General features: G+C 46.4%; 1 long non-coding RNA gene across 1 annotated transcript in view; it reads left to right on the forward strand.

Moving 5' to 3' along the window:
* Positions 1-16,349, forward strand: part of LOC137541616 (uncharacterized) — a 264,299-nt gene that overhangs the window by 185,453 nt on the left and 62,497 nt on the right. The window contains exon 3 of the long non-coding RNA XR_011025232.1: positions 15,539-15,706. This is a non-coding gene — a long non-coding RNA (uncharacterized lncRNA). The remainder of the gene's footprint in view (positions 1-15,538; positions 15,707-16,349) is intronic.

The raw sequence follows: 16,349 nt of genomic DNA on the forward strand, positions 1-16,349 counted from the left end.
AGCCCAGGGTCGCAGGCAGCAGGCCACCACCAGCTACCCCAGCCCAGAGTCACAGGAAGCAGGCCCCAGCCGCCCAGGCAGCAGGCCACCAGCTACCTACTATCTACCCCAGCCCAGGGTCACAGGCAGCAGGCCCCAGCTGCCCAGGCAGCAGGCCACCACCAGCTACCCCAGCCCAGGGTCACAGGCAGCAGGCCCCAGGCAGCAGCCAGCAGGCCACCACCAGCTATCCCAGCCCAGGGTCACAGGCAGCAGGCCCCAGGCAGCAGCCAGCAGGCCACGACCAGCTATCCCAGCCCAGGGTCACAGGCAGCAGGCCACCAGCTACCCCAGGGTCACAGATAGCAGGTCCCAGCCGCCCAGCCCAGGCAGCAGGCCTCCAGGTCACAGGCAGCAGGCCCCAGCCGCCCAGCCCAGGCAGCAGGCCTCCAGGTCACAGGCAGCAGGCCCCAGCCGCCCAGCCCAGGCAGCAGGCCGCCAGGTCACAGGCAGCAGGCCCCAGCCACCCAGCCCAGGCAGCAGGTCACAGGCAGCAGGCCCCAGCCGCCCAGCCCAGGCAGCAGGCCCCAGCCACCCAGCCTAGGCAGCAGGCCACCAGCTACCCAGCCCAGGTCACAGAGGCTCCTAGAACTCCACTCGCTGCCAACCACATAACTGAGAAAGACCCTGAGGCTCAAAGAGCAGCCGAAGTTGTGAGGCTTTGGCCTCCTCCCCCGCTCCCCCTACAGCTCCCTGATGCTGAGAGAGACATCAGGCGTACTCACGCTGGCCTGACGTCTCTGCATCTTCACCATGTGTGGCACCGGCGGGAAATACCAGAGCTGGACAGAGACGAGGAGACAGAGCGAGTAAATGATTGAGCAGCCAGCCATGACAGCAGAGAGAGGAGCTGCAGCCCGAGCCTGCCAGTGACAGCCTCTAGCTTGCCTTACAGACACCCAGAGGGACATAGCTGCCATAGCCAGCCCAGCAGAGTGCACAGAGACAGCCTGCCAGCCAGACACATAACAGAAGGGGAGGAGGTAATGTACAATGCTCTGGTGTGTTCCTTTTGCCCATACTCCTCTCTTGAATATTGTCAAGGCTGGTTCACACGGACGTCTGCGCGGCGTCACGTTTGATGACGTGCGGTGGCTGCTGCGCGGTCAGGCTTTCAGCAGCCGTTGCGTCCGGATGAGGTCAGCGTTTTTATCTCCCAAGGGGGACATTACCCGTCGCGTTTGGCAGCCCCTGGAAGCTACATGTAGCTTCCAGGGCGGCCACGAACGCAAGCGAAAATCGAGACCCGAACGCTGCGTTTGTGTAAACGCGTGTAAAAGCTCGGTGCAAACGTTTAACAAGACGTTCCGAACGCTTGAGGTAAGCGTTCCGCAAGCGTCCGTTTGAACCAGCCCTAACACTTTCTGTACCTGTCTATCTGCTTACCCTATGTCTCTCTCTCTGCCCACCCTCTCTAACCCTCCTTCCAACTCTCACCGAAATGCTGCCCACTATACGATTATTTTCTGATGAAATTTGCACTCATTGCAATTATTCTCTGGTGAAACGTTGCACTCATTGCGTTTATTTTCTTGTGAAATGTTGCACTCATTGCGATTATTCTCTGGTGAAATGTTGCACTCATTGCGATTATTCTCTGCTGAAATGTTGCACTGATTGCGATTATTCTCTGCTGAAATGTTGCTCTGATAGCGATTATTCTCTGGTGAAATGTTGCTCTGATAGCGATTATTCTCTGGTGAAATGTTGCACTGATTGCGATTATTCTCTGCTGAAATGTGGCCTTCATTGTGCTTATTCTCTGGTGAAATGTAGCTCTCATTGCGGTCATTCTCTGCTGAAATGTTGCTCTGATAGCGATTATTCTCTGGTGAAATGTGGCTCTCATTGCGATCATTCTCTGCTGAAATGTTGCACTGATTGCGATTATTCTCTGCTGAAATGTTGCTCTGATAGCGATTATTCTCTGGTGAAATGTTGCTCTGATAGCGATTATTCTCTGGTGAAATGTTGCTCTGATAGCGATTATTCTCTGGTGAAATGTTGCACTGATTGCGATTATTCTCTGCTGAAATGTGGCCTTCATTGTGCTTATTCTCTGGTGAAATGTAGCTCTCATTGCGGTCATTCTCTGCTGAAATGTTGCTCTGATAGCGATTATTCTCTGGTGAAATGTGGCTCTCATTGCGATTATTCTCTGCTGAAATGTTGCACTGATTGCGATTATTCTCTGCTGAAATGTTGCTCTGATAGCGATTATTCTCTGGTGAAATGTTGCTCTGATAGCGATTATTCTCTGGTGAAATGTTGCACTGATTGCGATTATTCTCTGCTGAAATGTGGCCTTCATTGTGCTTATTCTCTGGTGAAATGTAGCTCTCATTGCGGTCATTCTCTGCTGAAATGTTGCTCTGATAGCGATTATTCTCTGGTGAAATGTGGCTCTCATTGCGATCATTCTCTGCTGAAATGTTGCACTGATTGCGATTATTCTCTGGTGAAATGTGGCCCTCATTGTGCTTATTCTCTGGTGAAATGTGGCCCTCATTGTGCTTATTCTCTGGTGAAATGTGGCCCTCATTGCGATTATTCTCTGGTGAAACATTGCTGCTGTACGATTATTTTATGGTGAAATGCTGCCCCATTACAATTATTTTATAGTAAAACACTGCCCCATTACGATTATTTGGCACCTATAGGGGGGGGGGGGGCATCCAAATTTTTGCAAGGGGGCCCAGTGATTTCTAGTTATGCCCATGACTATTACCTAAACTGAAGATACCTATAGACCTGGCTATCTATACTGGGGACACCTATATGTCTATATTGGGGACACCTATAGACCTGGCTACTTTATACTGTACTTATACTAATTTATATAGCGCCAACATATAACGCAGCGCTGTACAGAGTATGTATTGTCTTGTCACTAACTGTCCCTCAGAGGGGCTCACAATCTGATCCCTACCATAGGCATACGTCTATGTATGTATCGTAGTCTAGGGCCAATTTTTAGTGGGAAGTCAATTAACTTATCTGTATCATATGGTATTGGGATGTAGGAGGAAACCAGAGTGTCTGAAGGAAACCCACACAGACACAGGGAGAACATACAAACTCTTTGCAGATGTTGACCTGGCTGGGATCTGAACCGGTAACCCAGCGCTGCAAGGCGAGAGCGTTACCCACTACGCCACTGTGCTGCCATACTACTGTACTATATTGTACTGCCATCTTCAGCAGTACTTCAGAGTACATAGTCATGTCACTGACTATCCTCTGAGGAGCTTACAATCTAATCCTACCATAGTCTAATGTCCTACCATATTATTGTGTATTTATATAGCACTGGCATCTTCTGCAGCACTTTGCAGAGAACATAGTCCTGTTACTGACTTTTCTCAGGGGAGCTCACAATCTAATACCTACCACTATTTTGTGTGAGAGAACACTGGCTAATGTGTGTTTTTTTTGTTTTTTTTTTGGGGGGGGGGGGGGGACATTTCCTACTTGCTTTTTTGAGGGTCACTTTACTGCCCCACCGACTTTGGGCTGCACTCTTACTAGGAAATTTTAATTGGCCACACCCACTGTATGTTATGGACACGCCCACTGCAGACCATGACCACGCCCACGCCCTCCTCGGGGGGGGGGGGGGGCATAGGTTTGGGGTGCCTAGGGGAGCCCAAACCCTAAATACACCCCTGGGTATATTAAGGGGATCAGTGGGAATAAGAGGACCCGACGTTACTCGCCGCTCAGCCGCCGCATACACTTACGCGTCCGTACAGGACGCTAAGTCCCCGCCGGCCCCCGCTGTCCACCCCGCCCACATCTGTCACCCACATGTGGGTGACATGTGGGAGAGGCGGGGAGGGCAGCGGGAGCCGGCGGGGACTTAGCGTCCTGCACGGAGTACGGACCCGACAGAGCTCTGAGCTATATAGCTCAGAGCTCTCTAAGCATCTTTGAATTTGGGCTCCAAGGAGCCCCATTGGTCCTTAGCAGACCAATGGGGTTCCTTCAAATCAGAAGGAACCCCATTGGTCTGCTAAGGACCAATGGGGCTCCTTGGAGCCCAAATTCAAAGATGCTTAGAGAGCTCTGAGCTATATAGCTCAGAGCTCTGTCGGGTCCGGACTCCGTGCCTGCACGGACGCGTAAGTGTATGCGGCGAGTGACGTCGGGTGCGGCGTAGTTACAATGTAACAAAGTTGTTACATTGTAATAACTTTGTTACATTGTAACTGATAGAACATTTCCGAGGCTATTGCGAGGGATCATTTATTTAAAGGGACAGGTAAGTATTAATGGTTAATTAAGAATATTAAAGGACTTTTTTCGTGGTTATGTTTTTTGTTCAATTAAAATACTTTTTCTAAGTGTTTGTGTGTTTATTTACTTTTAACTCTTAAAGGAAATGGGTAAGAGGTACAAGTACCCCTATACTCATTTCTCCTGGGAGGGGGGGTGGGCATCTGGGGGACCCCTTTTTAACCATTTAGTGGCATCCTAACGCATTAATACGTCATGCTTTACCCTATTAACGGCAACATGACGTATTAATAAGTCGGGCGTTCCCGCCGCTGCTACCGCCGTGTGCGCGCCGCTATAGCCGCCGTTTCCGTCAGGATCCCGTGCTGAGGGATTGGGGAAGAGGACCAAACGGTCCTCTACCCAATCGCAGTGCCTGGAGTGAATGGACGTGACCGCGAACAGCGGCTACGTCCATTCACAAAAACAGGAAATGTAACAATTAAATAAAGTGTAAAAAAAAAAAAAGTGAACACTTACTATAACGAGTGTTCACTAGCGCCATCTTGTGGCCAAAAAGTATATGACACGTACAAAATACATACATTTACAAGTACATACACATGAGTAATAAAATTAATAAAATTCCACTTCCAACACTCCCCCTCCAAAAGAAAACACTTGTAAAAAAAAAAAAATCAGCTTAAAATAAATAAATAAATACTTGCCTTAGGGACTCAGCTTTTTTTAATCTATATTTTATGGGGGAAAATTAATTTTAATTTATTACATTGGGGCTTGTAATTATGGCTAGAACAAAAAAAAACAGAACAGAAAAATAACACCTATATTTCAAAATAATATACTGTCGCCATACATTGTGATAGGGACATAATTTAAATGGTTTAATAATCGGGACAACTGGGCAAATACAATGTGTTTGTTTTATCCACAGGAGAATGTTTAATTTTAAAACTATAATGGCTGAAAACTGAGAAATAATAATTTTTTTTCTATTTTTTTGTTTTTTTCTCATTAAAATGCATTTAGAATAAAAAAATTCTTAGCAAAATGTACTACCCACAGAAAGCCTAATTGGTGGTGAAAAAAACGAGGTATAGATCATTTTCTTGTGATAAGTAGTAATAAAGTTATTAGGGAATAAAAGGGAGGAGCACTGACAAGTGAAAATTGCTCTGGTCCGTTAGAGTAAGAGCTGGTCCACACTAGGTCCGGAAACGTATCCGTGGCTGCGTTTTTCAAACCTGATGAAAAACAGAGTCCTGGATACTAATGTTGAAAATAGCAGCCAGCCTCACCCAAGTAAAAAATGGATCCGTCTGCGTTTGCGGGGACCCGTTTTCAAAACCTGAACGGAAGGTCCGGACCTGCTGCATTTTCACGCAACGGATCAGGACCACGGATACACGCAGGGGTACTGAAAAGCAATGAGAAAACGCAACTCCAGCTCCACAGGCAAAAAACTGATGTGAAAACGGATAGCATGAGCTTTATGATTGGCCCAAAAAAATCCTCCCACTCCTTCCTAATGATAGAGATGTTTTCTGTCAGGGAAAAAACTGAACGGAAACTGATGCAAAACTGATGCACTTTCATCAGTTTGCAGTACGGAGGTACTTCCCCTAATCTTCCCCTGATCCGGACTGCAGTGTCCGTCCTGCAACTGTGTCTAGTGTGGACCTAGCCTTAAAACCCTTGGGGGTGAACTGGTTAAAGGGGACTCCCAGATGCCACCATGAACCCCCCCCCCAGGAAATTGCGGCCTCCACCTCCACCGCCCATTAGAGGTGGAGAAGAGCCCCTTGTCCTTGGATTGGACAAGGGCTCGGAGGGGGAGGGGAAAGCTTGGCTGCCCCTCCGCTTCCGAGACCCCCCAATCCCTGGACTATGCGGGCTGGTATAGTCAGGGTGCGGAGCCCCACGCGGCCGGTGCTCCGCATTCTGGCTATCCCAGCCTGCATGGGGGACAAGGGGTTAAAGAGGTCTGGGAGGGGGGACCCCACGTCGTTTTTTTTTTTATATTTCCCACACTCAGAACGAAGTAAGTAAAACTCTTCCCACTTGGGGGAATCTATGAAAATAATACACTATTGTTACCTGTGCAAAAAAAACCTGACATTTTCCGCATTTAAAAGACATTTTTGCCCTTGAAACTTAAAAATCGATTTCCTCAAAAACTATAAGGTCTTTTTGAAAAAAAAAATTTCCTCTTATTCCCACTGATCCCCTTAATATACCCTGGGAATTTGGTGTTCCTAAATTTTAAGCAGGCTTTGCTATTAACCGTTAAAGTCGGCGGGTTTTTAAATGTATATATTTTTCCTTTGAAACTTTAACATCGATTTTCTCAAAAACTATAAGGTCTTTTTGAAAAAAAAATTTCCCTCTTATTCCTTCTGATCTCCTTAATATATTCTCCAAATTTGAGGCTCTTAGCACTTAAGGGGGCTTTGCTATTAACCCTTAAAGTCGGCGGCTACCTTACATTGATCTATGCGTCAACTTTTCCGCTTGGGAGCATTGCCTTACGCATTAATTGCTAGTAGGAAATTATGCGTAAGGCAATAACGTAACAACCTGCATTACGGTATTCTTACGCGTAATTGCGTAAGGGCCATGCGTAATTACAGACATGAACCGTAGATAAATGTCTACGCCGTAAGCGTAATTCCGTAATGCGTAATAGCGTAAAATTACGCGTAATGATCCGTAAGCGTAGTTTTTTTATTACGCCCAGCACTAGGCTGCTGACCGTCCTCCAATCACCTTCCAACTTAACAGACTCTGCAGAGTCCCTGGGGAGCAACAGTTAAGATGGGGGAGACACCTTGGGGGCCCCTACAGGCTCTGGGGCCCCGGGGCAATCGCCCATTTTTTCCTATGGTAGCTCCAGCCCTGCGGGCCTATCAGAAAGGGTGGCATAGGAGACCATGGAGCAAAGGTAAGTAGGTAATTGGGTGATGGCGGTAATAGGGGTTCCCACAGCACCTATCAGCATCGGCATACATGCAAAAACGGTGCCAGGAAATTTGGGCACGGGGCAAAGCCGAAAAACGGCTCCCCCTGCTCCTACTAAAGTTCATTGCAATTCTCCCTCCAGAGGCTCCAGGCCGCCATGAACTCAGGTAAGACTGAATTCAGCTGACAGCTATTGCTGGAGCCTGGCGGTCAAATTACGCTATGCTGAATTACCGTTTTTATAGTCATTTGGGTTTTTTTTTATGGCGCCCAAATTACTGTCTGAGTGTCGCTATAGCCCTAATTCACGTTACGGCCTATGGCAATGGCGAATTTCCCTGCGCCATTCTGCGCTGTCTCGCCAGCATCGTACTATAAGGGGTCTTTTCCACTAGCAGCATTTTGCATTGCGATTCCGATTGCTACAGGATCTCAAAACGCCAGGTACTCACTCAACTGATGGAAGCCATATGGGGATGTTTCCATTAGTGCACTGCATTTGCAACATGATATTTCCAAGTCGTAATCGTCGAAGTATAGTAGCGCAGGAAAATTGCATAGCAGTCGCGCCACTATGCGATTTTTCCACCATTTGGCAATTCAAAATATTCTTGCTCCCTTTTTTTTCTTCCATCGGAAATTAAACGCACCGCAAAAGCGCACTTTACACCCGTTGGATTGCAGCAGAATCGCAGTTATAGAAATAAAGATGCGATTGCGGTCATGTTTCTTAGTGGAAGAGCACCAGAGCCTTGAAGTCTGCAAAGTTTCCGTCCGTAGAGTTTTTACACCCAGGGAAGCTATTCTGCCCCCCTCCACCCTCACCCCCCTCTCTTACCCACCCCCCACCCCCTGCAATAATTACATGGACTTTATTATTTTTCTTTTGCTTGACCTGACATCTAATTTCTACCTTGCGATAAGTGTTTCTAAAATCCCGCCTAAAGAGCGCTCCCCATGCTGAGCTAAATGGCAGCAGATTGTGCCCTAATAAAGCGTTGGTATGGTACAATGTCCCTGCTTTGTCTGAGTCAGCGAGGAGCCAGTTCTGTGTTATTTGCAGCCCGGAGAGACGGCGAGCCCGTCGTCTTCTTAATATCAGAGGAGAAAGCTCTCCTATCGATAAATTATGGAAATTTAGCAGCGCGGCTGCACAGAGTCGTTCCGGTAATTGGACACCAGAGCTGACACACGCCATGCTCGGAAAGTATTATTTAAAAAAAAAAAAGTCTAACGGGATGTTTTTAATAGGACGGATGTGAAGTGTACAATGATCAGTGGCGACCAATCATAAACCGCCTCTCACCGGCCGGAGCACTCTAGACAGAAGATGGCAGAAGCGCAATCAGCTATTGTTAAAAAACAAACACAATATTATTACTGGTACAAATACAATATTTGTACTTAAAGGAAATCTTGCATTGCGGCGATTTACCGCACAGCTAATGCTGGGTAATGTAAATCTATGGGGAAGTTCACATTACCAGCACCAGAAGTGCTCGATCTGATGCGGGTCCATAACTACGTTACCGCACGTATCTGCAAAGTCCTGTTAGTCTATGGCGACGTGGGGCGGTACGGGAACGTTGCAACCCGCCTACGTGGATGCGTATTTTTACAATACGCTTTTGTGCACTTCTGCATACCCGAAGCAGGAAGTGACCGCAAGCGCATGTCACTTCCTGCTTGGCAGAATGCCAGACAGGGAATCCTGTGTACTAACTGTTTTTGGCAGCGCAATGGGCACGACACACCACATCGCTGATTCCAGTTTGCAGCGTGAAACCAGTCTAACAGTAAAAAAACAAATAGTTTAACTTACCAGGGGCTTCTTTCACCATACTGGTGTCATCCTGTGCCTGCACCATCCTTACGCCACCCTCCGGTCAGCAGTGGCGACTGCCGCAAAGCTGGCCAGCCACACGCCCCCTCACCCCTCACCGCGCTTCCAGTGCTTGGAAAATCACTACTGCGCATTGTGATCAGGATGCCCGCGGCTGGGGTCCGCGCATGCGCAGTAGCCTCCGGCTGGCGGCGACGGGCCAGCTTTGTCGGGGTGGGGGTGGGGGGCTGCCGCTACCGGCCGGAGGGTCTTGGAAGGACAGTGCGGACACAGGATCACTCCAGGGGGCTGCAAGAAGCCCCAGGTAAGTTAAACTCATTTTTTTAACACTTAAATAACCCTTTAAATTAAAAATGTTAGTAATAATAATAGTGTATTATTGTTAAGGTGGCCGTACGCTTATAGTTATATAATATGTATTAAAAATCTATTCAAACAGCAACAACTGTTCGATGCAGTGGGATGTTACTGGCTGTTGATCTGCTGCCGTAAACAACCTGCTGCCAATCGATCGATCAACCGATTTTGACTGATTTCAGCTGAAGAGCGATTGATTGGAAAGTCCATGGCATCGATTTGTAGTAGATTCAATCAGCATGATTGAATCAGCCGGATATCGATTGGAAAAATCTTGAAGTGTATGGCCACCTTTTGAGATGGTCAGTGATATGATAATAATTCTAGCTTGCAATCAAATGTAATGCAAATTGTAATATGAAAGCAGAGGTTACGTTATGATTAATTTTCACATTAGTTGATAGGAAATTCTGGAGCCCTCGTCTTTTTGCGATTGGCTGGCTGCAGGTTGTATTCTTGTTGCTCTTCTTGTGATTGGCTGACTGCAAGGCGTATTACTGTTGCTCTTTTTGTGATTGGCTGGCTGCAGGGCATATTACTGTTGCTCTTCTTGTGATTGGCTGGCTGCAGGGCATATTACTGTTGCTCTTCTTGTAATTGGCTGGCTGCAGGGCATATTACTGTTGCTCTTCTTGTGATTGGCTGGCTGCAGGGCATATTACTGTTGCTCTTCTTGTGATTGGCTGGCTGCAGGGCATATTACTGTTGCTCTTCTTGTGATTGGCTGGCTGCAGGGCATATTACTGTTGCTCTTCTTGTGATTGGATGGCTGCAGGGTGTATTACTGTTGCTCTTCTTGTGATTGGCTGGCTGCAGGGCATATTACTGTTGCTCTTCTTGTGATTGGCTGGCTGCAGGGCATATTACTGTTGCTCTTCTTGTGATTGGCTGGCTGCAGGGCATATTACTGTTGCTCTTCTTGTGATTGGCTGGCTGCAGGGCATATTACTGTTGCTCTTCTTGTGATTGGATGGCTGCAGGGCGTATTACTGTTGCTCTTCTTGTAATTGGCTGGCTGCAGGGTGTATTACTGTTGCTCTTCTTGTGATTGGCTGACTGCAGGGCATATTACTGTTGCTCTTCTTGTGATTGGCTGGCTGCAGGGCATATTACTGTTGCTCTTCTTGTGATTGGATGGCTGCAGGGCGTATTACTGTTGCTCTTCTTGTAATTGGCTGGCTGCAAGGCGTATTACTGTTGCTCTTCTTGTGATTGGCTGGCTGCAGGGCATATTACTGTTGCTCTTCTTGTAATTGGCTGGCTGCAGGGCGTATTACTGTTGCTTTTCTTGTGATTGGCTGGCTGCAGGGCATAATACTGTTGCTCTTCTTGTGATTGGCTGGCTGCAGGGCGTATTACTGTTGCTCTTCTTGTGATTGGCTGGCTGCAGGGCGTATTACTGTTGCTTTTCTTGTGATTGGCTGGCTGCAGGGCATATTACTGTTGCTCTTCTTGTGATTGGCTGGCTGCAGGGCATATTACTGTTGCTCTTCTTGCAATTGACTGACTGCTGTGGCTCTTCTTAAGTTAGTATGCAGCAGCAAGGTAAGGAGATGTAATAACCATGATAAAAGAAAAGTGTTCTTGATGGTTAAAGTGGTTAACCCCTTCCTGACACCTAACTTCCTAACTCTGCCACATAAAGTAACCTTGCCCTACCTTAAGCTACTTGAACCTTAAAACTCCCAGTCAATGCTTAAAGGACAACTATCAAAGTTTACTAAAATTCTACATGCCACATATATTTCCAGTAATTACTAGCAATACAAAGGATTTTTTTTTTGTATTTTCATTTTTTATGTGAAGAAAATATGACATTAACAGAGAACAGTTCTCACTGTGGGCATTACAAGCTACGGCCAGGGCCGGATTTCTGGCAAGGCCACATAGGCCATGGCCTAGGGCACCAGAAATTTAGGGGCGGCTCAATGAGGGGCAGTAAAGCTGTTCTATGCAGCCATCCCTATCTACAAGGACAGATTTACCCTTTGAACCCTCTGTCCTGTACTTGTGTCGTCCCTGCAAGACCTGTAAGCTCTATCATGCAGGTACACATCAGCCTCTCATGGTGACACAATGGTTCCATCATTAACGAGATAGCAAGCATAACATAAAAGTTCTTAAGGAAAACATAACATAGTCTATACGCATATTACTAAAATAGTTATTGTCTGTGACATCCAATGATGAAACGTAAGTAGAATTCTCATTGGGGCACACAGATATAAAAAACAAATAGACAGTATAGTTGGCCTTGGGCGGTAAAAAGTACAAATCCGGCCCTGGCTACGGCTATTGCGGAAACGCAAGGAGGTGGCACACAAGGCAGGCAACCAGGAGGACTTCAGGAACGCGAGGAACGCTCTGAAACAAGAGCTGAAAGCCGAAGCAGAACCTGCGCTCGAACGTATGGCAAGGGCTTAAGACTGCAACCAACTACAAGCCTGCCCTGCAAAACATGCATCACCCAGCCCTGAGTTAGCTGAAGAACTGAGCAAATTCTACTGTAGGTTCGAGGGTCAGGCTGTGCCTGGGGGGAACCTTCCACCTCCCACTCTCCCTCCAGCCCCTGAGAATAGCGACCCAAATGATGACTCGCTCTCCCCCTGGAGGTGGGTGAGGCAGATGTTCGGTGCTTCTTGTCCACACTAAATGCCAGGAAAGCCCCGGATCCCGACGGCGTGTCCCCTGCCTGCCTCAAAACCTGCTCATGGCAACTTGCTCCCATCCTCTCTGCCATCTTCACTAATTCGCTGGCAGAGGGAAGAGTCCCTGCGTGCTTCAAGAGGTCCACCATCATACCTGTTCCTAAGAAACAGGGCATCTCCGACCTCAACAACTTCAGGCCTGTGGCCCTGACATCTGTCATCATGAAGACACTACTAGAGAGAGTGGTCCTATCCATCCTCAAGCTATTCACCTTGCTCCTACTAGACCCACTCCAGTTCGCGTACAAGGCAAATAGGTCTACTGACGATGCTCTAAACATGGAAGTCATCTACAACCATCTCCACAGACCAAATGCGTATGCCAGAGTACTGCTACTAGACTTCAGCTCAGCATTTAACACAATATGCCCACGCATCCTCCAGAATGTCCTGGCCAAACTTGGGGTCCACAACACCCTGCGTTTATGGATCACAGACTTTCTCTCTAACAGATCCCAAGTTGTCAGGCTGGGGGTCATCTAATCTAGAGAAATGATAACCAACACAGGGGCACCCCAGGGCTGCGTCCTGTCCCCGCTGCTGTTCTCCCTCTACACAAACAACTGCAGATCCACAGCTGACTCTGTCAAAGTCATAAAATTCGCTGATGACACCACCATTGTCGGCCTCGTCACCACGGATAACATCCAGGATTACTAGCAGCAGGTGGAGAGATTATGCCACTGGTGCAAGGAGAACAGTCTGGTGCTCAACACTGCCAAAACTGTCGAGCTAATAATCGACTTTAGGAAGACTACTAATCCCCAGCCTCCCATCTACATCGACGGCACCAAGGTGGCCAGAGTGCCCTGCGCTCGCCTCCTGGGCACTACCATCTCCAGCGATCTCAGTTGGAGGGCCAACACCACGGCAACCCAGCGGAAAGCCCAGGAGAGGCTCTTCTTCCTCTGCCACCTGAGGAAGTTCGGCATGGCGCAGGAGAATCTAACATGTTTCTACTCAGCCATCATTGAATCGATCCTCTGCTCCTCCATCTTGGTCTGGTATGCGGGTGCCACCACCTGCAACAGGCTCAAAGTACAGAGGATCATCAGGTTAGCGGAGAGGATCATTGGGAGACCTCTGCCCCCACTTGACCTCCTGTATAACACAAGACTGCGCGCCAGGGCACTGAAGATCGCAAGTGACCCCTCACACCCAGGCAATTGTTTTTTACCCCACTACCATTGAGATTTCGGGCCATCCCCACCAAGACCAAAGGCACAAGAACTCTTTCTTCGGTCGTTAGCCTCCTGAACTCCCTTAATATTCTCCCACCATCCATCAGTGCCCCACCAACTGCAAGTAGCGGACTGCAATAATAATACATTCTGTTTCGACCAACCAGTCACCAGTCAGCACATTAATACTGATCAGACTTTTTTCCCGCACCTTTGGTTGACTTTCTGTTTTTTAAAGATGCATACTGACACTGAATGTATATTTGTGTATCTACAGATTTTAGCACAATGTACTACTGTCATGTTCTTATTGTATTTCTGCCTTTTGTCTACGTACCTCTCGGGAGCTATGTATTGTGACAAACCCAATTCCGGGCATGACCTAGTCATGCTTGGCGAAATAAAACGATTCTGATACTATGGAGGACTGTGTCCAGCACATACAGCATACAGAAACAATCTTCACTGGCTCTAATCCTGTGACTGGAATCTCTTCAGAATGATAGAAAGCAGAAATATAGCTTCAAATATATGTAAATAACTCATCAGCTGCAGCTCTGTGTGTTCCTGTGTCTCTCTCTCGCTGCCTTGCAGTCCAAAGTAAACAGAGTTTACAGCCAGGAACAGCTCATTCTGAATGGGGTGGGTGAAGCATCCAAGAACAGGAAAAATTGAAGGTCACTCTCTTCAGATCCTTTCTCTGTAGCTAAAAAATCCCTCAGCTGTTCTCATATGATATGTGAGAATGCAGTGTGTGTGTAAGCAGTGCAGAAACAAACAGGAAATCAATTCCTCTGTGAATAGTGACAGAGAAGTGGAACCTAGCTACACGGTACAGCTCTAAGCTCTAGCCCTGATGCCGAAACAAACTGTTACAAAAGTTTATACACAAAGCATTTTTTTCACACAGGCTGTGAACAGAAACTTCTGAAAAGCTTTCTATTGTTGCTGGCTAAAAGCTCTATAGGTACAGTACAAATTATACTGAGAAGTAAGTTGCAGGTCCAAGCTGCATAAAATTAACAAAATTTATATTGGCCCAAAACTATTAGTACCATATCAACCATTGTAATTGCTACCTAATAATATTGTGATATTAGGGAAATATGTTTTTTTATTATTGATGTTCTTATTTTCCTGAATAGTTAGTTTTCACCTTTTCTCTGTTCTGCTTCCTTCCCTCTATAACCTCCTGAATGGCTATTTGTTAGTTCTGAACATCTTACTTATTTTACCGCAGGCTCTAATCTTTGTGAATTGGCATTTATTCAGGTATTTACCTCACAACTCAATTAATTACTTCATAACTTGATAATTTACCTCAAAGCTCAAAAATGTACCTCACAACTCAATAATTTACCTCACAACTCAATAATTTACCTCACAACTTGAGAATTTACCTCAAAACTCAAAAATGTACCTCACAACTCGATAATTTACCTCACAACTCGATAATTTACCTCACAACTTGATAATTTACCTAAAAACTCAAAAATGTGCCTTACAACTCGATAATTTACCTCACAACTTGAAAATTTACCTCAAAACTCAAAAATGTACCTCACAACTCGATAATTTACCTCACAACTCGATAATTTACCTCACATCTTGATAATTTACCTCAAAACTCAAAAATGTACCTCACAACTCGATAATTTACTTCACAACTCGATAATTTACTTCACAACTCGATAATTTACCTCAGAATTTGATAATTTGCCCCAGTATTCGGTCATTTCAGTTTCCCATGTGGTAACAGCCTTAGTGAATGGACATTTCACAAAATGTTGGTAAAATCAGCTGTTTTTTGCTTTACCACATGCAGTAAAGCTTTGTGAATTGAAGCTTTTAAGAGGTCTAGATGAAATAATCAGCACAAACACGCTATCCTTTGTGTCATTTTTAATGATCGCACCATTGGTCTCTGCACAATTCACTTATTCACATTTAAAATATTTTTACAAGCCGTGCCACAAAGAGACGGCCAGCTCTGAAAGACCTTTGTAAACAGAAACCGCATATCCTTATAGCCCTCGTAAGCCTACAACTGTGGGAATGCCCAAAGGGTAGATTTGGATATTTGATGTATATTTTATGCTTTTTTTGTTTTGTTTTGTTTTTTAACATACTTAAAAGATGTGTCAGGGTAGAATTAGGTCGTCTTTTGACCACCCTTGAACCTTGTAATGGTCTCTTTTATCGGTCTCCTCTCGCAGCTATCCAGTTCCCAGCCATGCACACCTGTTGGGGCTATTAAGGAGGGATTCCCTTCTCTCGTGTGATCTTCAGCCTGTGCTTTGTGTTATGGAGAATTGAAGAGGAACAGTAGAAACACCCTAAGTCGGGAAGCAACACCAAAAACTCCAAGGAGGCCAACCGAGCTGGTAAGAAGTTAAGGTCAATAAAAACTCTCAAGTGTTCCTGGCTTCCTAGCATGACTTCCTCTTGTGCCTAGGGCCGTGACATTTAATGCTGACTTGTCCTATTGTCCATGTGTAGTGTGATTAAACAGATAGATTCGTTATTATTGTTTACTGTATTGTGTTTATAAAGCACCAGCATATTACGCTGCACTAGACAATAAATAGGGTTACAGACAATAACACCATGGGCTGACAGACAGCGCAAGTTCAAACAAGGACACAAAGATACAAAATCATGCGATTTGGGAGGTGGTCTTAGAGACCAATAATTCCAGTCTGAGTCAGTCCGTGGGAAGGATGCATGATCAAGTCTGCTTACAATCTAATGGGAGGTGGTAGAGACGCAATAGGCAGGGCTGAAGAATAGGTGGTTGGCGGAGGTAGTTAGGGCATGGTTGTGTGTGTGTGTGGCAGGTAGGCCATCTTGAAGAAATGCATTTTGAGGGCTTGTTTGATGGTGTTGAAAGAGAGGTTGAGCCTGATGGCGAGTGGAAGGGATTTCCAGAGAGTGAAGCTAGCTCTAGAGAAGTGGCGCTTGAGAGTGGGAGATGCACAGGGCGATCAGGTGAAGGTTGCTGGAGACAAGCTACCTAAGGTAAGCCCA

This window comes from Hyperolius riggenbachi, chromosome 12 (genome assembly GCF_040937935.1).
Source record: "Hyperolius riggenbachi isolate aHypRig1 chromosome 12, aHypRig1.pri, whole genome shotgun sequence".
In the NCBI taxonomy this organism is placed as follows: domain Eukaryota; kingdom Metazoa; phylum Chordata; class Amphibia; order Anura; family Hyperoliidae; genus Hyperolius; species Hyperolius riggenbachi.